The sequence below is a fragment of the Haemaphysalis longicornis genome, unplaced genomic scaffold, assembly GCF_048455015.1.
Source record: "Haemaphysalis longicornis isolate Haplotype H1 unplaced genomic scaffold, Haemaphysalis longicornis Haplotype H1 scaffold_7, whole genome shotgun sequence".
Taxonomy (NCBI): Eukaryota; Metazoa; Arthropoda; class Arachnida; order Ixodida; family Ixodidae; genus Haemaphysalis; species Haemaphysalis longicornis.
In genome coordinates this window covers 26,533,932-26,558,241 of record NW_027526422.1, presented here as the reverse complement: position 1 = coordinate 26,558,241, position 24,310 = coordinate 26,533,932, and the positions used below count along the sequence as shown (strand labels likewise).

Sequence of the window (24,310 nt, the reverse complement as noted above, 5' to 3'; positions counted from 1 at the left end):
GAAAGCAAACTTTCGCGCGTTGCGGACACTCTTCGAATTGAACACACTGTTCACAACCTTTCAGGATTTTCAAAACGCTTTCGGTCACCAAGCTTGCGCGCGCAAATTTAACACTGCGAAACTGCGCATTGAGGAGGAACGCTCACACATACAAACACGCGCACACACGCCCGCCAGACCCCGGCTTTACAAACCCACACGCGCGCACGCACACACAGACACGAGACGGAGATCCAGACTCCGGCTTGACTAACCCGGGGGCAAACACAGGCCGTTTTGTAAACGTGCCAGTGACCGGACGATAACTTGGAAGTACGAACATTGCCTCCGCTTTTCCCGCAATCTTTCATTCCCAGTTTCCCCAGCGAGGGAAACCCAAAGAGGGCGCTTTATGAGAACGGTCCATTGGCCCCTACACCTTTCACCGTTTGAGTCGTAGCGGGTTTTGCCGATAGGGAAGGGCTTGAAGCTGTCCCAGCGGTTATTACCCTCGGCGTCCGGCTTTCAATGATTGCCCTTTGTTTATGACCACTAAACCTCCTGAATGCCTCAAGTCATAAATGCCGCGAATCAAGGTCATTCAACTCGCACAGGTTGCGGAATGCCAGCGGGCGATTGAATACTCCGCCCATGGCCCGCGACAAATCGTTGAGTCTCTTCGACGCCGACCTTTCCATGCTACGAGCGATGGGAGTGACTCGGAACCTTGATTTGTGGCGCAAAGCAATCTTATAACACGGCTAGGCAAAAGACCAACTGGGAACAAGCAATCTAATTGGAACCAAAATCCCTTTAACGTACACGTCGGTTATGTTATCAAAGATAGACTCAAACCAAGGGGAATAAAGCTTTTAAACAACGCTATGCAGGTCTATGAAACATAAATAGACAATAACACTACACTATGCAAACATCTAACGAAAACTAAACGAAATGCCGCAGACTTTACAACATACCCCGTACCGCAGGATTTGAAATTTCGTTGTGCAAGGAATGGACGGCTGTTTTGAAGCTAGGGTTATCTCTTCCGATGGGCGGAATATCAAATGAAAAGCGTTCGACGACGACTGGCGTGCTGATCTCGACGATTAGCGAGAGGATTCCGGAAGGCTTTTCCCACTCAACAAGAGCAATAGCCAAGCTGACGTTAAAAACTATTTCATAAGAATTGCGCGAACATTCTCGTTTGCCTCGCGGCCTTTTCAAAGGTGGCGGTGTGAGTCCTCCTGACTACAATCATCTTTAAGCGACCGTTTAGTGAATCTAGGCTTCTCCAGGGGGCAAAGGTTGCGGGGCGTTGGATGTGCCTGTTTTTTTTTTTTTTTTTTTGTACCCCTAGTAGATACTAATGCACCCGGCGCGGAGCTAAGGCCCCCATGCTTGTATTGTTTTTGCTCCTTCCGCTTTTCCGAGACTCTGACGCGTCCGAAAAAGCTTACTCTCCTCCTGATACGGTTGCAAAATCGGCGACCACGTGGCTTGTTAGCAAAAAAAAAAAAAAAAAAAAACGTGACATTGCGAGTGCCAAGACACTGCAGCGTGGTTTTGAATTTCTAGGCACGAGACATGAATGTAGGGAGCTTGCACCATAATAAGCTGACGCTTCAAAAAAATAAATAAATAAATAAAAGACAGACGCACGATTTCGAGAAAGAGCGAATTAGTAACGCAGGCGCTTGATGTTTTTTTTTTAAAGCAGATTAAAAAAAAATTCCTTTAACGATATCTTTCTTTTTAAGTTACCGAGAGCTTAAAAGAACTAATAACATGCACACATTTCGGCATTCTGCAACTTAGAGAGAACTTGGAGCAGTCTGCGGGGTGCAGATAAGGGACACCTCAAATTATGCGGGAGTTTGTCGGTGCAGTAACAATAGCGATTACAAGAAAACGTTGAAGAAAACTGGTTCTTTCTACTTTTGAGGGAGGTCTTCTTACCCCAACATTTTTTCTCGATAATCTGCAATGCATTGTACTCTGAATGAGTGGAATGATGCATATATAATTATATCGAGCCGTGTGGTAGGAAAGAGAAACAAACTAAAGTTTAAATTGTGGTTGTACGGTTCTAACCTGAACTCTGGCCGTGAGCCGCGCCGCGGTGGAGGACTGCCGGTTGATTTGGACCTAAGGAATTTTTAACGCGTGCAAAAATCGCGGCACACGGTCTTTATGGCTTTTCCGCGCTGCTATAAAAAAACATGCCCAGAAAAACAGAGTGCGAAGCCTCGTTGGACATTCCCTCTTGTCTCAGTGAATGTATGTGTGTGTATATATACCATAGAGTTTCTTACAGTATACACTAGAGAGGAATCGGGCGCTAGCGTCTATGCGGCTCACATCAAGGTCGTCTGTGTCGTCATGGGCCGCCATTATACATCGCTCTCGCCTTAGTTTCTTCATCATTGGCTTGGATTGAAACGTTTTAGTGACCGCAAATTTAAACAAAGTGCCACAAAAACGTGAAGAATAGTGTTCAATTATGTAAGTGGAAAATAAAAACAGGCTGTTTTAAAACTAAGAAAAAAAGAAGTAAAGCGTATTTTTGCCGGAACGGTTGCGCCAGCTATTCCGCAGGCCAAGGTTGTAGTTACGAACAATGTTATTATTTGGGGGGTAACTCATTAGAGACTGCGATCTTATTAATTTTACCATTATTTTAAAAAAATAAGTTGTTTGAAGAGTTTCGAAAGTTTTTTGAGCGTACCTATGAAAACGTTGCCTTCGTGGTGAACCGGTGCACCACGACCGCCAGCTAGTTTAACAAGAAAAATGAAAACGTGGCGTTAAACAGTCGTGGACGATGACAAGATAGGACGCATACAAGCGCCCGTATCTGCCGTATCTTGTCTTCGTCTAAGTACGTTTTGTTTCTTCTTTTCGTCGGCTACAAATTTCCCGGCGGCATATTACCCCCTCAGTCATACGTCCTTCGACTGCGGCATGAGCAACGTCAGGTGCGATCACGCATTGCCTGCTGTTTCACTGAACACGGCTACCACAGAAACGGGAGGATTTCGGCTTCCTTGTAGCTCGTAAACGTGTGAATGCATAGTGAAGAAATCAAATCCCAAAAACCGCTTAAGAATCCAGTTGTCATGCCAAGCCCAAGCTAAAAAGGATGTTTTCCCATGAACCCCCACGACGACATGGCTTACGAGGCGCAGTTTCCTCTCTAGTATACTTACTAAGAAACTCTATGGTATATACCTCAAAGGAGCGTAGCCATTGGGGGTGGGGGGGTGTTTCAAGTCAGAACACCCACAGAATTTTTCTGTAGCGGTGAATTCACCCCTCTGTCTCCTCCTCATTCCGGCCTATTTCTTGTTCACACTGTTCCCAGTCTGCATCGGTACATTAGCATGTGAAAACGAAATAAGAAAAGGAAAATGAAATGATGTTCGCGTGCAGACTTTCTTTCGTTTTAGGTTTTGTTTGGCCGCGACTTATAACAATTCTCCCCCCCCCCCCCCCCCCCCCGCGCTTTAAGAAAATATTTGTGGCTACTACGCCAGCGGCACCCGGTACTTCCTTTAAACTACCCGCGATCAAAGGGCTCCTCAGCACGAAGTTCAATTCCCAGTCATGCTGGACGTTTCTCTGGTAAAAGCGTCAACTGCAAAGCGCGTTGGGCACGAAGTTTCGCCGCAGCGTTCACACGATTTACGCAGTCGTTGTGCGATAATTCGACAGCGTAAATAAATCACGTTCGCGCATTTCTGGCGGGGTAAACCGTGTACCACTGATTTAGCGATTGTTTCGAATTCTGTAGATGACAGGCCAGGGGTAAGTTGCACGGAGATCATCTTCATCATCATTATCATTAACAACAACAAAAACAGCCCACTAGGTCCCCTGCAGGACAAAGGCCTCTCTCATCGACCTCCAACTGCTCCTGTCCCGCGCCGCTCGAGATGTTTATGTTCATATGGGTTAATTGTGGGACATATTACCGTCGCAAAAATACATGAGGCACCATAATTTTTCCGCGGGGAAGCACATAAGCACTGTTTTTGACAGATTCATGTACGTGCTTTAAGTCTGGCACCAATTATAAAGTTTCTTCAGATCTTGCTGAAAGTGGCACAGTCATCATTAGAACTATTGATAATTTGGTACAAGGCTCAACAGCTTCAAAAAAATTCCAAGGCCATTCCACTCTGTGAAGGTAGATGAGCAGCGAAGCTTCAGTCCGGGCTATACACAGCGCCCCCATTACTACGACAGAAGACAGGTGAAATTCAAAATGGGCAACTGGAGCTTTTCATGATGACGGCACCGCTCTCCCGGAGATCCAGAAGAAACTAGACACAGAAGCGCTTGGAACACCACCAGAGAGATGGCGGTGCAAACGCACTTATGGCTGACGCGGGTCGCACAGCGGCAAATTCTCGAGAAACTTTTAACTATCTGAAAGTCTACTGATGTATCATATGGTGCCTGCTGGTAACTAATGTAATCTAAATAAAATTCATATCGAAGTGATAAGACGTATGAGCTTGAGGTGCAAATCATTTTTTGATCTTGAAAATGGTGCCTACTGTTAAATAAGCCACTCAAAATAATGAATATCTCTGTGATGAGATGCATGGTTCGAGGTCCGAAACGATGTTTTGAACGCAATGAGACATCGCCGAGAGCCGCGTGGAAATAGCACACACACGCGGAGGTTCATTTTCCAAAGTGCTGCGCTATAGCACGCTTCACGCTTCAAAGACATATGACCTTTTGTTCGCAGACATAAAAAATACATAAAACCCTAGCCGTATCAGTTTCGCTCAATAACGCAGTGGGCAGGAAAGGCCGCAACAAATATCAGTCATAATAATTAAAAAAATTCACCCCACCTCCCGGAAGGGAATCGTGAGGAAATGCGAATGCATTTCTTTTGCGCGAGGGTGCGCGGAATTTATAATTAATGAGGAGACGGTGATTTGTAGCGTAACCAGTTATTTAACACGTGTTTGTGTTGTCGTTGTACTTGACGGCCACGATTACTGCCTTGTAGTCGGTAAAGTGCACAGTCAAAGGGTCTTTGAGAAGCATGCGGGCGTGGGAGAGTGGGGCGAGCGTCGAGAGGAGAAGCACCGAAGCACCGCGCCTACCCTCGCCTACACTCTCCCACACACGCGGGAGCTCCGGAGAGCTCCCGCGATGCGAGCGCCTTCACACGCCCGAGCGCGCTCCTCCTCTCCACTCACTCGCCGCTGATCCGCCCGCACCACCTGCTCCGGTTGCTAGGGGAGAGGAGGAGCGCGCGCGCTCGCAGCTGTTGCTATGGGAGAGGGGGTGAGAGCGGAGAGATAACACCTGCGGGCGCGTGGACGCCGCACGGCGCCTTACATGGCTCGACTAAGAAATGCATTCGCATTTAAAATTCCGGGCCCTTTCCGCTAACCAGAAACCTGCGGAGGATCAAAGCGGGCAGTGTGCGCCGGAGTTTCCTACAGTAAAATCACTGATAATGGGCAATGAGAGACAGGAGACGATTTTGCGTCAACTATATACATATCTATATTTATTATACACAATCAGCAATAGTGTAGCTAATCCCAGTAAATGCGAATAATGTCTTTCTTGGGTTCTTTTCCCTCGTACTAATGCTCCTGGTGTAGATGACACTCCTGCGCTTCCCAGTCGTGGATCCTGCCGGTTTCAGGTAGAGGTACACAGCTTTGCTGTAAAAGTCTCGTGTCTTTGCAGCATGAAGCGTTCTAGCGCGAGGCGTCGAAAAACGAGTGTCCAGGTTTGTCCTTTTAGTACGCGTTTTTGTCTACGAAGATGAAACGTTATAGCTCGAGGCGTTGGAAAACGAGTGTCCTGGTGTTTTAGTATCGTGACTACACGAGACGACGACAGGAGACTCTGGCCGCCCAAGCCCCTAAGGTGCTTCGCTCTGAAAAATCAAAGCCAGCTTGTACAACGGTGCAAGCTTGATGTCACAGCGGAGCTGCGTTCGTCTCACTAAGCTACACTCGGCCAGCGCCATATAAGTCACTGGGAACCATTTACCCTGTGTATATATATGGCACTCGTCAGCAGAAGACCAACTGCAAAGTAAAGTATACAAGTGCTTTATTTGTACAGTTCCGTCTTCAGTCTTCATATACTTCATCGTTCGCCGCCGCAAAGTCTTCGTCGAGACCTCCCTCGCTGTTGAAGACCTGCAATACTTCTTCATGCTGTTGTTCTTCTGGGCGATTTAATTCTCGCCTGGCAGCGCGGCGCGATTCCTGATAAGCCGCCTCTTCTGTGCGCGTGCGGATCTTCTTTGGTTGCCCCATTTCCCATGTGCGCGGCACAGAATAGAAGAGAGAACCCGAGTTTTATGAGCGGAGGTGGTTGCCCCTAGCAACGTGAAACGAGTGATGTAAGGAGCAGACGAGGGTCGCTTTTTCGGCGATGCTGTTTGCTCAATCGCTTGTGATTATATGCTATTTGTGTATTCACATGCTCAACTTTCTAATTTACAGTTTTGTGTAGCGGGCGCATTAGCCTTCCTTACTCCCGATTCCTGGCCAACCCCTCACGTGGGTACGTGCCGCCGGGCGCTCTCACGAGAGGATCGGTCACCCGAGCACAAGCCGTGGTGGCATCCCTTCGGGCAGCCATGGCGGCCCCTTAGGCCAGTGGTGTCAATAAAAATTTTTTATCTCTCTCTCTCACGTGCGCTCGGCATTTTCTTGGTATTTTTTCCGCGTATGGACGGCGCAACTAAGAGCTTAAACAGCTCTGTTGTTAAAATAATGTAATCCCAGAAAGCGAGCCCGAAATTAACACCGCTGGACACCGGAAGTTACATTTAGATGAAGGGAGTTGGGGACGTTTTATGACCACACTCTATTTTCTACACGTCAAGTATGTTCACATCAAAAAAGTAATATTAATGTTTACATCAAGAAACAGCGAGCCCGAAATTGACCCTCCGGGATTCCGCTAGTGGCAGTTACATTTATGAAGTAAGGTCTGGCCAAATTGGTGACCGCGGGTAAAGCACCTTTATATCAGACGAACAATATTAATGTTCATTTACATTTTTTTTTATTGTAGGCCGTAGGGAATTTAATGGTGGGGAATGGCAAACAACATCAAGTGCTTTTAATAAAAGAATGCGCGATCTGTTGAGAGGCTCTTAAGTTAACGCTCTTCGATATCGTGGGTTTATTCAGTCTGCTACATCACGCATATATGATGTCTGCTATGTATCATATTTGCATCAGGTATGTATATAGGATGTCTGTTAAGATATTTGTATGATGTCTCTCATTTCCCTGAATCCACCCTGCTATTGCCACAAACCTAAGTAACTAAACACTTGCACAGTACAGCCATGGTGGGCTTGTGTAGTCTCTTCTGCATGGGCTTGGAAGCTGCCTGCTACGGTCAGCAAGAGGTCAAAGCTTCCTGTCATCTGTGTTGCGCACCCAAAATCTGCGGTGGCCGCATTCTGATAATCTAATCAGTTATTTCGAGTTCTGAAAAACCGGCCATGCATAGCTGTGGCTGCATGACTTTTCTTTTAACTTGCCCTTGTGAATGCGCGGGTGGCAGGAGCTCTGCGTATGAGGAGTTTTCATCCCTACCTATGTACCTATGTGCTGAGTGCCTAGTAGTCCCCCAAGGCTGTAATATCTAGCCCCTGCCCCCACCGGCAACTCATTATGCTACTTCCACTTTTTAGTTTTTTCTGCTGTCCATTCTCACTTTACTACTATAGATTTTCAGTAATATTACATTATTTCCTCCCTACAAAATCACGCTGATGTAGCGATAACCACCATGCCATGAGGCCGGGTTTGTATACAAATTTGCTCAGCACACCAAATCACCAAGGGCTATATATACCGCTTTATATTCCTGCACTAGTTAACTCGTATCATCTAGGCGGAAAATCAAAGGCTAGTAAAAAACCGAGAACGCCAAATGTTCTCCCTCCCAAAGCAAGATCTTAGCCGTGCCTGTCGTAACTAACGAACACAGCAACATGCGTTCGAAACACGCATGGTCTCGTCTCAATCTCGCAGCTCAGCTACGCGACAATAAGTGACACAAAAACATGTATTGCTTGCTCGCGTTTTTACTGGTGTTGAATGAAGAGCAGAGGAATGTAGGCGCGTTGCCGATCGAGAAACAGCCGGCCAGGGAGCTTCGCGGAAGGCCGGCGCAGCCTTCTCATTGACAGGGGCGACTTTAGCGGCAGCTTTTGTCCGGCCGGAGTTTTGAGACCAGAAAAGCATCGAAGTACTCTGCTACAATATTATCTGCAAAATAAGCCCAATTGTTTATGACAAATCCACAAGCGTTTTATCTAAGATTTCCGGCGTTTGATAGAAGGGAAACAAAACTAATAACATTGACATACCATTTTTAAGACGAATTCGATTTTAGACATTCTGGCAAGACCGAACGTCAAGTTTCGCATTATCCAACTGAGTCCCTCCCTTCTGTACGCCAGTGATCATCTTTTGAACAACGCATGTATTTTCTAGGAAATACTTCACTTCCGCGCTGTATGCTTGCAATGATAAATCCGTGTCGAGAATGGCGAACTAGTTTAACATATTTTCAACGCTCCCAAGTTCACCTTCTTTGTTCCCAACGATTCAGCAACAGAAAAAAAAAAGCCACAAAGGTTGCGCTTTTCTAAATGCTTGCTTGTGTTAAAAATCCCGAAGGACCTTGCCACTCGAGTGATCGTAATACACCTTGATTCGCCTAAATGAAGCGTGCGGTACCAGGGAGTCAACTTGTCTGACCCCGCATCCTGGGATTCATTATTGTCATCACCATCATCATCATCATCACCATCATCATCATCATCATCACGCTCAGGTCCACTGCAGGACGAAAGCCTCTCCTATCGACCTCCAACCACTCCTGTCCCGCGCCACTCGAGTCCAAACTTAACTCCCGAAGTTCCATATTTCATCCCTCCATCGTGTCATTGGCCTTCCCCTTCTTCTAGACCCATCTCTTGTCCACCGGTTGTCGGTTCGTTTCACTACAAGGCCAGCCAAAGTCCATTTCTTTTTCTTCATTTGAACTGTGATATCTGCTACTCAAGGGTGTTTTCTTATCCAGGTCGCTCGTTCCCTGTCCCTGCGTGTTATTTCTAACGTTATTCATCCCATGGCCCGTTGAGCCGACCTAAGTTTGCTTTCCAGTTACTTAGTAACGTGCCAACTTTAGGATCCGTATGTCATCACCGGCATTATGCACTGCCGGTGATGACATACATACACGCAACGAATAATTCTCTCATTTCTCTACTAGTCGGGAAGTTACCATCACTGCGGTAATGTGCAGCCTCGGGCAAACCCTAACGGCGGGGGCCTCGTGGGCTCATCATAACTGCTTCCACACCATAGCTGCTGAACGATGTTCTCAACCAGTTCGGTAAACAACTTCTTGCTACGAGAAACCACGTGGGAGGGTTATCAGGGCATACGAGGGAGACCGTCAAGAGGAAAGAAGCGAGCAATTTATTATTAATCGAGTTATCCGTAACGGCGCCACACGCCATGCGGAGCGCATGTGTGCACAACCGTACCTCTAAGAGGGGCAGGTGATGGGTTTCCAAATTGGAGCAAGACGTGTCCACGCTCGCTTGCTGGCCTTTACCTCTTGCCCTCGCCGACACGCAAAGATAACGAGGCGGACTACGGTACTTTCAATTAAAGACGCGAGATTGGGCACCAACCCATGTCGTTCCTCGCTTGTGATAACGGTTTACGAGCGTCCGGAGATGAGAAAAGAAAACAGCGCGAAAGTGTGTTTGCACTGGAGAGCAGAGGGTAGAGCCACATAGCGTGCCGACGCGCGAAGTGTCTGTTCTCCAAGCAATTTGGCTCGTCGAGATTGGTCGCGGCACCGCCGAGCGATGCGGAGATGATGTTCCGGCGGTCGTACAGCCGGATTAGGCCGGACTCCGGCGTGAGCAAGAAGGATCTATAATCAATGATTCAGGAGCCCGGCGGACCTGGGTAAAGATGGAGTAGCGCGTGACGGTGCTTTTTGTGACGTGATTTATCAGAGGCCGACCTCACGCGGCCGTGACGGGGAAACCGGAGAATCGGCTGCAACGGTGCTTACACGGAGTTTGGGTCCCCCTGGGGTTTTTCTTTTAGGGGCGAAGCACCTTAGGACCTCGCTTTGTGCTTGGCTTGTCCCTTCGGGTCCGTGTACACAGTGTTGCGCATGCGCGAGGAGCATTGGATTGGATCGGATTGGATTGGATTGGATTACATTGAATTGAATTGGATTGGATCTAGATTGGATTGGATTGGATTGGATTGGAATTGTATATACTGTGCACACGCGTTGTAACTCATTTACATGCGCGAGTGAGCAATGTCACGGATGATTTACAGTAAGAACGATCCCCAGTGCTTCACCCACTCGTCATGATACACTTCGCGGAGATGCGTGAACTTTTTTTGTGTGGTCCACCTTTTCCGCGATTCGGCGGAGAAGGCTGTGGGATTCTCTGATGCGACGCAGACCCGTTCCTGCTTCTCTGTGATGACCACGCACGAAACCAAGCATTCTCCGGGACAACGAAATGCGGAAGAGCTGAGGCACGGCGCATTAAACCAACGGGGACCTTCCGACGACGTCCGGATACACAGAAGCAAATGCCGCATTGCTTTCGAAATTGTTTTGAGTGACCCTTAGTGCGTATTTTTGCGCTCGGTAATTTATTCTCATATGCCCAGCAAGGACGCCTAGGTATTTAACATTTGAGCTTCAGCGAATTACTTGCTTTCGGGTGGACAAGCGGGTGGATTATGGAGGTTGTTCACAGACAACTGTACTATCTCCAAACAAATTTTGCCATTATCCTTTATTTGAAAATGCTGTTATGCAAAAAATGGGGCGTGGATTGAACGAAGGAAAGCAACTACTTAATGGATCACTAGAAAACGCTTCAAGCATTTTTTTTTTCAGTACAAAATTTACAATTAGTAGATCACTAGAGGGGAATTAGGACTCTAAAGTGGACTTACTTTCTTCAGTTATAAATGTGACATTTCGTGAAATCCAGCCATATGGCTTTAAAAGTGAGCTGTATAACTTTCCCATGGAAACCTTACAGGTAACGGATGTCCAATTTTCATTTGTGGATGCGTGCACAGGCAAATTTCTTCGTCGAAGAGTGCAAGTACCCAGGCGTTATACACAAGATACTCATTCGTAAGAGATGGTAGGTAATTCTATCAGGTAAATAAAAAATGCAATGACAATTGCACCAGAGAAATAAAGCAAAGACGAGTGATTTCCCTCTTTCTGCGAGTTATTCATGTTAAGATATTTGAAATCTGAAAACCATTAGTCATGCTTATATAAATTTCTACCCGAAAAAATTAAGTTTGAAGTATACAGATTACGTCAGGCATCTTACGACGATAAGGGGTCCCCGCAGTCATAAATATTCAGTGGCTCCTGCTTTCGAAAACACCAGCAAATAAAATTACGCTTCTTCAGCAAAGGGAAAATTGGAATTTGCTTCCTCTAAAATTGTCGCTATCCTATCATTTTGTCACTGGATCGAAAACGCATTACTTAGGTTAATGGTTCGAAAGAAGTGCTCATCTTTATTAAGGGCTGTACCCTCTTGCTGTGTTGAACTGTTATCCATTTCTTTTTCTGCTTAATATGTCCCCAACTGGTGTTGCCGAGGCAACGGGCGGCACTGTTTTAAGATAATTAAGCAAAATAAATATGTAATTGAATTGGTCGTCTTGGTGCGAGCAAGAAAAGAGGCGACAAATGAAGTAGTGCTAATACTCGTAGTATTACCAGTTTTAGTAGTAGTAGTAGTAGTAGTAGTAGTAGTAGTAGTAGTGGTGGTATTAGCAGTTGTAGTAGTATCAGTAGTAGTAGTAGTAGTAGTAGTAGTAGTAGCAGTAGTAGTACAACTACTACTACTACACTAATATAATAATAATAATCAATCAATCAATCAATCAATCAATCAATCAATCAATCAATCATGTTTATTTACGTGCCCAGGAACAGCCAGAGGCCTGAGTGCTGGCGCACGGATAGTTACATGAAAAAAAAAATACAAGAAATATATTGCAAGAAACAAACAAGCGACAAGACACACACAAATTGAAGTAACGAAAATTACAGAAATCAAGCACAGGCGGAGCCTGGGTACCGGTAAAAAAGAAAAAATAAGATGCCTTTGTGGCTCAGCTTATTGTAATGAATACACAACAAGCAGATGAACAAAGTTTGACAGTAAGAAGACAAAAACAATGACAAGAGTATAGAGACAAATGATAAGACAAGCATGATAAGTAAACAGGTTCAAAAATAGGGAAATATCTATTGGTTAAACAGAACCGCAGAGAAACCAAATTTCAGCAATGAAAAAAATAATAATAATAATAGTAGTACTAGTAGTAGTATACACTTTATTTAGCAAGGATAGTTGGCGAGGGTTAACCAGAGGCCGGAACCTGCCAGAAACCACAGCAGCACTCTGAGTGATCGTTACATGGACCGCACGGTACGACCTATCCAACACCCTCGCCAAACGCTTTCAATCAATAAAAGAGGGAAGCGAGTGTAGGCGGCATTGCCACACGCAGTGACAAATAACGTACGCTTCGTAACTGCTTCCCGCTTTGAAGAGAGACACTGCCTCTAAAGTAGGAATTCTCCTATATATGCCTAATAAGCCGCTCTGCTATACATGGAGTCCTTCATAGTCGGATTCGCTTGGTTCAGGGGCAAGACATTTTTACATGGGGAAGTAAAAGCAGTCTGATATCATAGTAGGAACACCCTTCGTCCTTTTAACAAACTTCCCTATAAAACGCCGTGTAGTCCTTCAAAGTCAGCTTCACTATCATACAGAAATGCATTGCTGAAAAAACATTCTTTAGGAAAACAACATAGAAAGTTTGGTGTCAAGGTGTGAATGCCCTAGCGCTTTATATTAAACACTTCCGTAAGACACCATGTATCGGTGCGAAACGCCTAACAATTTAAACCCATTTAAATGCATTGCTGGGAAGGAATTTATTTCAGAGACAATATAAGTGGGTTTTTGTGAATAATGAGTGGTTTTATATGAAGACATCAAAGCCCTTTCGTTTTTTCTTAATAGCATTTTCTTATGCTCGAAAGTATGACAAGGCGTTGCGTTGGGATACACGCTTTTCCTCACTGAGTCCACATACATATGCTTATTAAACACTCATGCGCCTACGAATTTTCTAAGAGCACCTGTCAACCATTTAAAAAAGCGTGACGATTAACATGAATATTTCACTCTGCAGAACCAGTTGCGACCAAGCGGTTTTCCTCAACGGCGTCTGTAACCGATCTCTTTACGTTTGCCCCTTGGTGAGCAGCAGTTATTGCGTTATTAATGTCTTTCCGCGGCACCACCGCCACTTCGCTACTTTTCCATTAATCATCACTGAAGCTGCACGCCATCTTATCGCGTTTCAGTTACTGCCGTGGCTGCGAATGGGAATCTACTCGCACATTCCGGACAAGGCAACGTCATACGACCCAAGTTATTCACTAAATTATTTGAACAGAGTGAAAGGACGGGATGAGAAAAGGGGAATGGAAAAGTAAGGGAGAAAGTAAGGCGCCGTACCCAGTTGGCTACCTCACACGGGGTAAAAAAAACGGCTGTGTGTGATCAGAAAACGACATTGATGCCATTATGGAGCTCCGCGATGCATGGCTTGTGACTGAATGCACTCGTCTAGAGGATCCGGTACGCCAGAAGTCGACAAAAACCCACAAACGAAAGCTCAACGACTGAAATATAGGTAGAAAAGGCTGTCGCAATATGAAGTCGACACCACGGTAAGAGGAACAACTGATGCGTGCTTGATGCGTGCCATGGATGAATGGTTTCATTATAGTAATAAATGATTGGGGGTGATGGTTCACGGCAATTGGCTACTGCATATTGTAACCGATCCGAAAGGAATAACTCAAGCCATAAAAGATGACCATTGAGTATAGCTCTTTTTACCTTACTTGGGCGATCGTTTACCAAAAGCTTTAGCGAAGTCAGGAAATTCGAAGTGCAGGTATGAGCGGTGGTTCAAAATCAAGCGAAGTTTGTGATGGAAAGATAACAGTTGCGCCTCTCTCGAACAAGAACGTCTTCCGGAAGCCGTGTTGAGAGTAGGTAAGAAAATGAGTCTGATTCAAAGAATTTCACAAGATTAGAAAGAAGAACATGTTCAGAGGTCTCACATGAGATGCTTCATGGTGATGTGAGTGGATCATTACGAGGCGAGGGTTATTTTACCGGACTTGTGCAGCTGGACTCCTTTCCAATTTTTGAAATCGGTGGAAATTTCGTGACTATCCAGGGACCTCTGAAATATTGTTGCAGAAAAGATAATGACGGTGGCACGCCGCGCCTTGAGTGTATCTTAGGACTACGAAGCAAGCAAAGGGGGCATAGCTTAGGGATCGGGGCTAAGATGGCCGCTCATCGGTAAATGTTCGCCTCGTCACCGTCTGCCAAGAATCGTATTGCCTTTGTACTGCCACCAAATGACCCTATTTCCGACATTGCAATAAAAAACGGAACTTTTCCAGGCATTCGGTCGTAATTAAACTTAGGCCTCGCTGGAAGACCGTCTTAATGACTCGATTATTTTTGCGACAGCCCGTGCCTCATTTCCAACCGTATTCATTAGGGCGTAATCAAAGCAATCGGTGCAAATTGATACCGTGTTGGATGAACGAACGAATTTTTCGATAATTCGGTGTTTAGGACGAAGGGCTACAGGGTACAGCTTGGTGATTACGTAATGCTAGTTAGATGCGGGTGCCCTTGCCATAATTAACGACACGCAAAATATTTTGCTCATTACTAGCAAGCATTGACGGTAATGGGCTTGAAACCAAAATGGCTTGGCCTGTTTTAGCGCAGAGAGATACAGTTTTATACGCATGCCAACGAATGACTCAGCTCTGATCTTTATTTGCAACCATGTAGAACTTGCTTGCGACTTGGCAGTTTTTTTTATATTGATGTTATGCAATGACGTTTCAGAGCATGTACTTACAAACTACTTCTTGTACGTTAGGTTTAAACGCGTTCTAATTAAGCTCTATTAAATGTTCATTGAAGTTCTCTGGAAATCGGTCAACGGATACCGAAAGTTTATGATTCATGGCTTCAAAGTCCGCCCTACAGTATCATAAATCGCATTCGTGTACGAGCGTTTTTCTTTTGCTGCTGAAAGGTTAACCTGAAATGATAAAGTCAAGTGGTCGCTTAGTGCATTCAGGTATGCTATCGCTGAAACTGCGTTAGTGCATGTTGTTAGTATTAGGCGTAGCATGCGAGCATCATGGCTTCTCAGTGACCATCCTGGAAAACAAATGAGGAGCAAAGACGTTGAAATTCATCAACATGCGAGGATTGCGTCCTGGCTGTCCTGACGGCCGTGACGTAATCGACAACCTAAAATACCAGAAAAGATAGATTCAAGTGGAGGTATGTAGCGTGGCCCCAAAGTTAAGTGCGCCGTGTAGTGGCAATAAAAGAAAAATACCTGCACATTAGGCAGCACTGTAAGATGGCACACATGAGCTATAGTGTTGTGCCGCTGAGCACGAGGTCCGGGATTCGATTCCCGGCCGCGGCGGCCGCTTTTCTGATGGACGCGAAAAGCAAAAACGCCCTCGTGTACGAGATTTCGGCGCACGTTCAAGATCCCTAGGTGGTCAACATTAATCCTAGTCCTCCACTACGGCGTGTCTCATCACCTGCGTTGCGTCGGCGCGTTTAACCCCACAATCATATCACATGAGCTATAGTGGCCTGTTTCAGCTCATGCTTCAACGAAGACAGCTTCAAGCTCACTGGTAACATCAATAAGGGGCAACTTAAGACATTTCCTGGTGGAAATACGCACGCCGCTCTTCATGTGCGAAGTTTTCACAGCGGAGCTGTTGTACAAGCCGTAGATTCTCCGTTGCAGGAAAAAAAAATACCGATAAAATGCTGAGCGCTCGTGAGTGCGTGCCTCGCTGCGACCACCGAGCGTTTCCGGCACGTGCAGTAGCTTTACCAAAAAAAAAAAAAGGCAGATACCCCGAGGAGCGAGAAAATGCCGAGTGCTCGTGAGTGCGTACCTCGCGACGACGGCAGAGTCCCCGGCTCACGCAGTGGCTTTAGCAAAAAAAGAAAACAGAAGGAAAAACAAGAAGTCCACAGCTGTCGTCAAGCGCTACCGCGCATGTATTGCTCGGCATGAGGAACACGACGATATCGAGGCATATGACGATGACTACCACTAGTACAGTGCAGAGCAACGACGAAACATGTAAATAAACAATTTCAAACTCGCACAAGTGCGTGGTGATGTGTCCTTCAGTGCTAACATATAAAGAAATCCTGCAGCTTCCCTATCGACCTAGTGCAAACTTCGCCAGTTGAGAGGGTGGAAATCTATAATGGTAGAATGGCTTTGCATCCCCCACTCGCCGCGAAGAAGACGACGACCTCTTCGATTCATATGACGACGATTACTAGCCCCGCAACAATGCAAATAAACAATGGTACTGAAACTTGACTATGTGTCCGGCAATGATCACCTACAACAGCTTCGCCATTCAAGTCTTGCGCGTGACTTCAAGCTTCTCTGAATTGTTTAGAATTTTTTAGCGCGCCGCAAGATAGCCAACAAGCTGACTATATATAGCTCGAGTCTATGCTGAAGAAAACCCCCCCAACTGAAGCAAAACTGACGAAACCGAATGATGGTACGGTGGACTTCGGATTCATCTCATCTCACAATTTTTTTTTCTGCGTTTGAAAGAATGACCTTGTCCTACCCTGTAAAATCGTGGTAGTGGTGAAACATTTATTCAAGAGGTTCGCACTGCAAAGCCGGAGAAGCCCTCAGTCCAGGGCCCTGCGGTGGCTGCGGTCCTGCGTGCCCGATCCACCAACTGCCGCTGGTCTTCAGGGTCCGAAGTGGAAAGCGCGTCCTCCCACTGCTCAAGGGTGGGGGTGCGAATAATGGGGGCTTCTGGGGTGGTACAGTGTTCGATGTTATTTGCAGTGTGGAAATAAGCAATAATACTGAAACTTAACTATGTGTCCGGCAATGGTCACATACAACAGCTTCGCCATTCAAGTCTTGCGCGTAAGTGCAAACGTCCCTGAATTGTTTTCTTTATGGTTGTCGATCTTTGCTTGTTTAATGGGGCGAATCGTGAAAGTGATCAAAAACAACCGAAACTAAAAGAAAACGCTAAAAGATAAAAGGAGATAAACACATTTACTGGAAACAGTAGGACAATAAACGAAAAAGGTTGAACTCCCTGCAAGCGCACGCTGGAACAAAAAGGGGCACATTTTACAGGTCAACACGCCGTTAAAGCAGTGTTTCTGCCTTGCGCTGGCAGTAAAGAAAAGGAAAGACAGCAACGGATGGGGTGACTCGGGCCCTAAATCAAATGTCTATTGAGGGTGCACTCTCCCGAGTTGCCTCAAGAATGTGAAACCGTATAGCGGCAGAAAGATTCAGTACAAGACGCCCTCTGTCGATGCGTAGAACCATAAAGTTGGCCCTGAAGGAATGCGTCGAAAAAGGGGGAAAAAAACTTGTATGAAACGAAACCTCTTTCATTACGAGCACTGGGCTGAGTAGGCTGGGTATTCACGCACAGCAGCACAATTTATACCGCTTCACGTTGAAGTGAAGCAAAGGAACAAATTTAAAGCGCTTCCACGCATGGGGTGCGGGAAGCGCTGCAAGTACTAAAAAAATCGGGAAAGGATGTAGAGAGCCAGGGAGATAGGCGAAAAAGAGAAAAGCTCGTCTGAAGTATGTGCCATTATTCCCGCAAGGCTGCCTAGGGGATTTGTGCAATATTTCGGTCTAGCGTGGAATGTTATATACCTTTCGCAATTTAGGTAGGTTAGACGAGAAACTAATCGCAGGTTTTGGTCTTTCATGGACAGGGTGCACGAGAAGGGGATCCAGTGAATCATACACGCCTAAAATGCAGGTTTGATTGAGAAGTTTGCCGTGAGCTTTTAGAATGCAGTATAAAATATCTCAACACACGATCCGCACGAAAAAAAAAGAAGGTCTGTTTCTCGCATTCAGGAGCGGATTGTAATAAATGAGGGCCCGAATAAAACGTGGCGTGCATTCCCCGTGGTTTTTACGAACGATTTCTTTTTATTAGCGCAAGGGGAAAAAATGTTCGTCATATCACGCCTTAATTTTTCGTATTCCTTGGAAGGCTAATTGGAACAGCTTGTATTATTAATTCCTTTGAAAGGTTTTCGTCAAACGCAAGATCTTCCCGTCGCTCTCTTTTAACACTCCCTATTAGGCGGAAATACGCAGGCCATTTTCTTTCTGTAGGGCGTTGTATGTAAATTGTAGAGGTGAATATATTTTCATTCGACAGGCATAAAATGTTGGTTATCCTCTGAATCTTCGCGATGATCTCGAGTTTAAATCAATGCCGTTCTAAAGGAGCGCGTTTATGAAAGTACAACGAACAGAGGCTACACCAGCCCTTGCCGGACTTCGGTATGAACTCACTTTTGTTATAGTGCGAACTGGATTTAAGGAAACCGATTCTTTGAAAACTTCCCCGGTAGCGGCGGTCCTTTTTCTAATGCGAGTAAAAGACAACATGCGCGTGTGTCGAAATTTTGGCGCACGTCATAGGGACCTTACCGCCGCATAAAAATGTGTTCCAACAGTTAGATAGCAAATTTCCGTAGCTTCTTCAGGATTTTATTTTGTAGCAAGCTGTGCTTTGTTGGTTTTGAAACAAAAGAAATTGGAATTGGTATTGCCGCCTACCGCCTCCCTGAGATTTTTTCCCCCTAATCAATTCCAATGTGGCTGCCTGGTGAACCTAGCAAGAGACGCAAGAACCGCCGACGGGATGTACAAAACGCCACTACATTGAATATATTGCAGTGCGGTAAGTGCGTGCGTTTTTTACATGGTCATATTCTTTTTGGCGCATTAAGCTAATTAAATCGGGGAACATGTGGTCTCGCGTTTTTTTTTTCTTTTTTGAATAACGGCAATGCCAATTGCTAGTTAGATCTTATATTTATAAGCATTAGGTAAGACTACAAACTTATGAATAATGCTATCACTTGTAACAACAATCCCAAAATACCGTCTCAGGGCTGGTTGCTCCTTCGACTTTACCCGATGGCAGGATGGTAAAGTTGACGCCAAGGTGGTGGAATACGTTTCCTCCAATTCTGCCCATCAAAGAAAAGTATGAAGCTACGACGTAGAAGTCACTAAGAAGTCTTACTGCGAAGCAGTATATGTCTGTGCCCCCCAGTCATCCACACCTCTTTACTGACCCTACCTGTCCAGCGTGCGGGGCACTCGACACTCACTACCATTCCCTCTGCGAATGCCCCGCAGACCCGTACCCCCCCCCCTTCCCGTTCCCTCCCCTCACCCCTGGGAGCAGATGTTGCGTGACCCGGGGGAGTCAGGCCAAGTCCTGACCACCTCCCGGGCCCTGGCGGTCGCGGCGGCCCTGTGGGCCTCCTCCACCCCCAACACCTGATCCCGATGGATGAAAAAACGTATTCCTTCCTTCCCCCTCCGCCCCCCGCCCCAGTTTGTATTCCGGCGAAGCCGCTTTACTCGGCGCCGCTTCGGTGCTTCTCCCTTCGCCACCACGGATGCCTTTCCACAAGTTGCGAAATCGTCTGACAACGGCCAGATGATTGCGGAGAATACATTGAAGCGCGACTGGGCGTAAAAATGACCTAAATCCGCCTCCGCCGTTGCCGCTTCGAATTCAACCGCATCGAGTAGGTGAGAATCCCTCCCACTTGAACAGTAACTTGTCCAGTTGGAACGGCGGCGTGAGCCCATCATTTTTCCATTTCAAACGCTTTCCGAGCGACATTTTCGCCGGTGTATTTAACGCCTAAATATGCGCCTATCACCGGTTGTCGGTTTATGCGTGCACGGGTTAGGCGTTGAAGGAGAAGGCGGGCCCGCAGCATAGCTGGGATTCATGTCGCTACCGGTGACATGCCCTCTGTGCTTGTGGGAGATTTGAACATGGAAGTCTCGTGGCTCAATGTGCCCTGTCAGGTGTTCTCCGTAATCGGGCGGTTTGGGTCTGGGTTGGTGCGTTACAGAGACAGTAAGGTGCCTACGATGAGGCAGGGAAACGAACAGCCACATGTTTGCCGGCTAGGATAAAGATCGCCACCTTCCAGGCTAAATTTTCTATGAGGTGGGCATGTCTTTCGCTTTCAGGAAGAGCGGAAATTGAAGAACCGTCGGCCCGAACAGAAGCGCGAATAGGTACGAAAACAACGGACAGCCCCTGCCACCACCGTTGCCGCCTCAAGTTACAGCTCGTCGAATAGTTGCGAATCCTTCCCGGATGAACGGCTGCTTGCCGGCTTTGAACGCCGACGTAGGTCAATATTCCGTGCTCAGCTGAAAGGCTTTTCAGGGCGACATTTTCGACGCCTTCTTTCACTTCTAAGTACGCGCTCATAACCGGTTGCCGGCTTTAACGGCTTGAGAGGGGGGATGGGTGTGCACGCGAAGCTATAGATGGCCTGCCCTTACTTATGGCAAGTCCGTTGTGCAGGCGGGAGGTTTAAACATGGACGTCAAACGGCCCAATGCGACCTGTCCGGCGTCCTGTCAGTGGTAGAGCGGATTCGGTTTGTGTGTTATACAAGCAGTAGGATGCCTACGACACGGGAGGGAAACAGACAGCTTCGTGTAGGTCCGCGAGACTGAAGCTCGGATCCTTCCAAGTTTCGTTCAGCTAGAATTATGCTCAATAGTAAATTACAAAAAAAGGTGTTTTGTTTCGTGCACTCCGTGGACTGCGCCCATGCTTCGCAGGTCATAGTTTTTCAGAGAGTCGAAGGGCACTAAATGTTTTGTACAATAGTTATGTTTGCAGAATAACGACGGTGAATCTAAGTCGTTTGTTCCTGACTGTTAGTAATCCGCAAACCAACTCCCTGTCCTTTTTTGATAACTCGTAGAAACATTATCTTGAGAATAATCTGTTTCCTGTCTTTTGAGGATTTCTTGAACGCTCCAGGAGAGTGTCTTCAATTCCAAAATTTCCAAGCTAGCCTAATTCAACCCCCAGCGTCACATTTCCTCTCGTCTAAAATACAAACTGCACCCCATTCACAGTTGACTGATTTACATCCATATTCCGCATAATACGCGGAGTGTTTTTATGGAGAACAGCCTGGGTACACTACAGGGCTACGTCTCCTTCACGCTATACATACAGCTTGGCGAAAATAGTTGTACAAACCACCAAGCAATACGAAATTAAGGGTAGCCTCCCTCTCTCCATTATTGACAAATTAATAGGCTGCCCTTTGGCCTGTTTCCTGGGATTTATAGGCTTACTGCCGGCTTTACGTTAAGTAAGAAAGAACGATAAAATTCCAACCGATGTTAGCGTTGGGTTAACAGGAATCAATATATCAACCTCGTTGTCATTATTGCGTACCGCTCACGCATCGCTCGCATTTCGCGCAAGTCATTATGTTTCTCACGGAATTGGTTAGATTTTATGCTTTGGTGGCTATCACACCGTTTGATGTCTGGTGTGGTCCACTCACGTTGGTATTTGAGAGAACACTGAAATTATTCATATGCTTGAGTATATTTTGATTTCAGGCAAATGGAGTGACAAAATTATGAGCCGTTCCCATACGCACTCTCATTAGGTCCTTGCAGTTCATGATAGCCACACATTTATGTGAACTGAACAACAAATACGGCAGCTAGATGAAAATTTGGGCGAGCTGGTATTTCGTCACGGTTTAGAAACAACGCGGCATTACAACAACACAAAGAAAAGAAGCAGTCAGAACAAGCGCTGACTATCAACTGAGATTTATTGAAAACGAACAAACTTTTCTACATAAAATAAAATTGAAACTGCGCATGCGCTATGATCAGTAATTGAAATGCCAGTTGTTATGCTGCGGTGCAATTCACCTTTCCTGGGCATCAGTTTTTCTGCTAATTCCTACACTCATATAAAATACGCTCCAAAAAATTAAAAAATGGCCCTGCCCAGCGATCGAGTGTTTTAGTTGAAATTTCATTTTTCACTTCAACCTCACTGAAGCTACCCTTGCACGACCCATTCGTTAACAGAGAACCGGTTCTGTTGGGCCGAAACTTTCGGTACTGTGATAACGACGCCCGTGGAGCGCTTCATAAAACTTTGCTCACGCTATTTTTATTTGCAGCGCTGGTAACAGTGGCATAACTGAATGATAAACATTGTATCTTGACCTTGTTTGTGTTCGTAATTCGAGAGTTTTTAATCTTTGTTCATTGTATGGCAAAATGAATGCCCATGTGCATGTCTTTTGCTTTCTATTTTGTAAATCTTTTTTCGAATTCTTGAGTTCTTTATTCACAGCAAAGACCCTCTCCCTTTTAAGCTTTTCATACCGTCAACGTCATCAATATAAAATCAGCTTTACAGTTGTACAGCAGGTACAGTAAGCATCAGGCTTTTTGTTTCTGCACTACTTCCTCCTTTTACCATTTTTTTATCCCTGTTGGCTTCAAACACTGAAACTTCAGAGCATTTGTTTAAATCCAACCCCTCGTCATTGTTCTCAGGTACAAAGCTACAGTTTTGCAGTTATTACTCAGTGTTGCATCCAGTGTGTCTTTTTTATGCTCAGTCCGTAAATGATAGTATGATAATGTAGACCCGGGGCTGAACTCTCATTTGTGTACAAGCAATTTAGCATAGTAAATAATTCAATGAGCTATCAAATCATGTCTCATCTACATGTACCTTTTTTTTTTACTTTCAGAATCCTTCTACAGTCAATCTTCGTATTAATTTTTCATTTATTCTCTCCATCGAAATTCTGCACTGCGATTTAAACAGCTACGTGCACCCGTAAGAATTTTGAGGGCGATTGAATATCAAGATGCAGACGTTACGGTAAATATAATAAATTAATAACAATTTTATTAACAACAATAACAGGAGTAATTGTTATTATTCTTATAACACTCGTATCACTTAAATTACTAGTATTACTTACATTATCATACATATTATTTAAATCTTATCTTCAGACTTTTTGCTCAAGCTTTCGTAACGACACTGCTACCCTGCCCTTAAAAAAAGCTTTAAAGGCAACTCATATATAAATAAACAATGGGTGCCACACCTAATATAAATTTACGTTTCCACTTCTAAGAAGCGTTTTCGCACGGAGAAAATTGAAAACACTTGCCATATGACGCCGCAGCCATGGTGTGCGAGTCTGCATTCAACAGGTGATGCCTCACAGTACGAACACCTCCGATCGTCTACCTCTCTAGAGTGGAAGATACCAAAACTTGGCTAATTCAAACGCAATAACCCCATGTCCAAGTATATTATGGATAATAATAGCTGTGATTACAACACAACTAATCATAGCGGGAAAGTCGACGATCTTATTTTATACTAAAGAAAGACAGCTCACCTCCACAAAAACGCGTTGCTCAGGGCCAAACTTTCGGCGTGGAGACGATGAGAAGAGGTCCGCAAAGCCGCACGCCGAGTCGACAACACGTTCCCTCGGAAACTATTCGGTCAACTCGCGCGCAGTACACAACAGCGCGAGTCACTCGTCTGTCTAGCTCTTGGTCGTTCGCGGGCGTTTTGCTCGTAAACGCTGGACTCTCGAAGAGGTAGAGAGGAGGAGGATGAGGAGGTGGGTGAGGGAGACGCCGGACCGCCCCGTCCTCGTTGTTGCCGCCTCGTGGTCAGTGTGGCGCTGTAGCGAATGGGGCGGCGTGGAGCGAACTACGACGGCGGCGACAAAAAACCAAGCGGAAACTCGCGCGCTCCGCGCGCTCCCGCCGCTGCGCGATGCTTTTTCCGTCGGACACAGCGGCTGTGCGGAGGTGCATCGCTCCGCTTTACCGAGCGCGCTCTCTCGCTTGCCCGAGCTCCGCCGACGCGGGTGGCGCGACCGCTTCGCCCTCTCTCTTCCCCTCTCCTCTTTCTTCTCCCTCTCCCCTTCTCCTCCTCCTCCCTCTCATCCTAGTCTTCTTTTATGTCTTTCGTCTCCTCCCGCTCTCTCTGAGAGTGCGCGCCGCCCAATCGATTCTCCACCCCCTCGTGGGCGAAGCACACGGGAGCGGTAGGGAAGAGAACACCGGGACGCAGCAACGACGGTGATTCGGAAGCTGTCCACCGCCTGTCGTCTTTAGTTTGGATATGTGTTAACGATCCCCGGACAGAAAAGATGGGTTCAGTCACCTGAAGCTATAGGAGC

General features: G+C 46.0%; 1 protein-coding gene across 1 annotated transcript in view; it reads right to left on the bottom strand.

Annotated features, from left to right (window-relative positions):
- The window catches only part of LOC144144887 (uncharacterized), a 184,714-nt gene extending 160,745 nt beyond the window's left edge, over positions 1-23,969 (bottom strand). The window contains exon 1 of the mRNA XM_077676386.1: positions 23,513-23,969. The gene's annotated coding sequence lies outside the window, so the exon portion shown is untranslated. The remainder of the gene's footprint in view (positions 1-23,512) is intronic.
- Between the last annotated feature and the right edge of the window lie 341 nt (positions 23,970-24,310).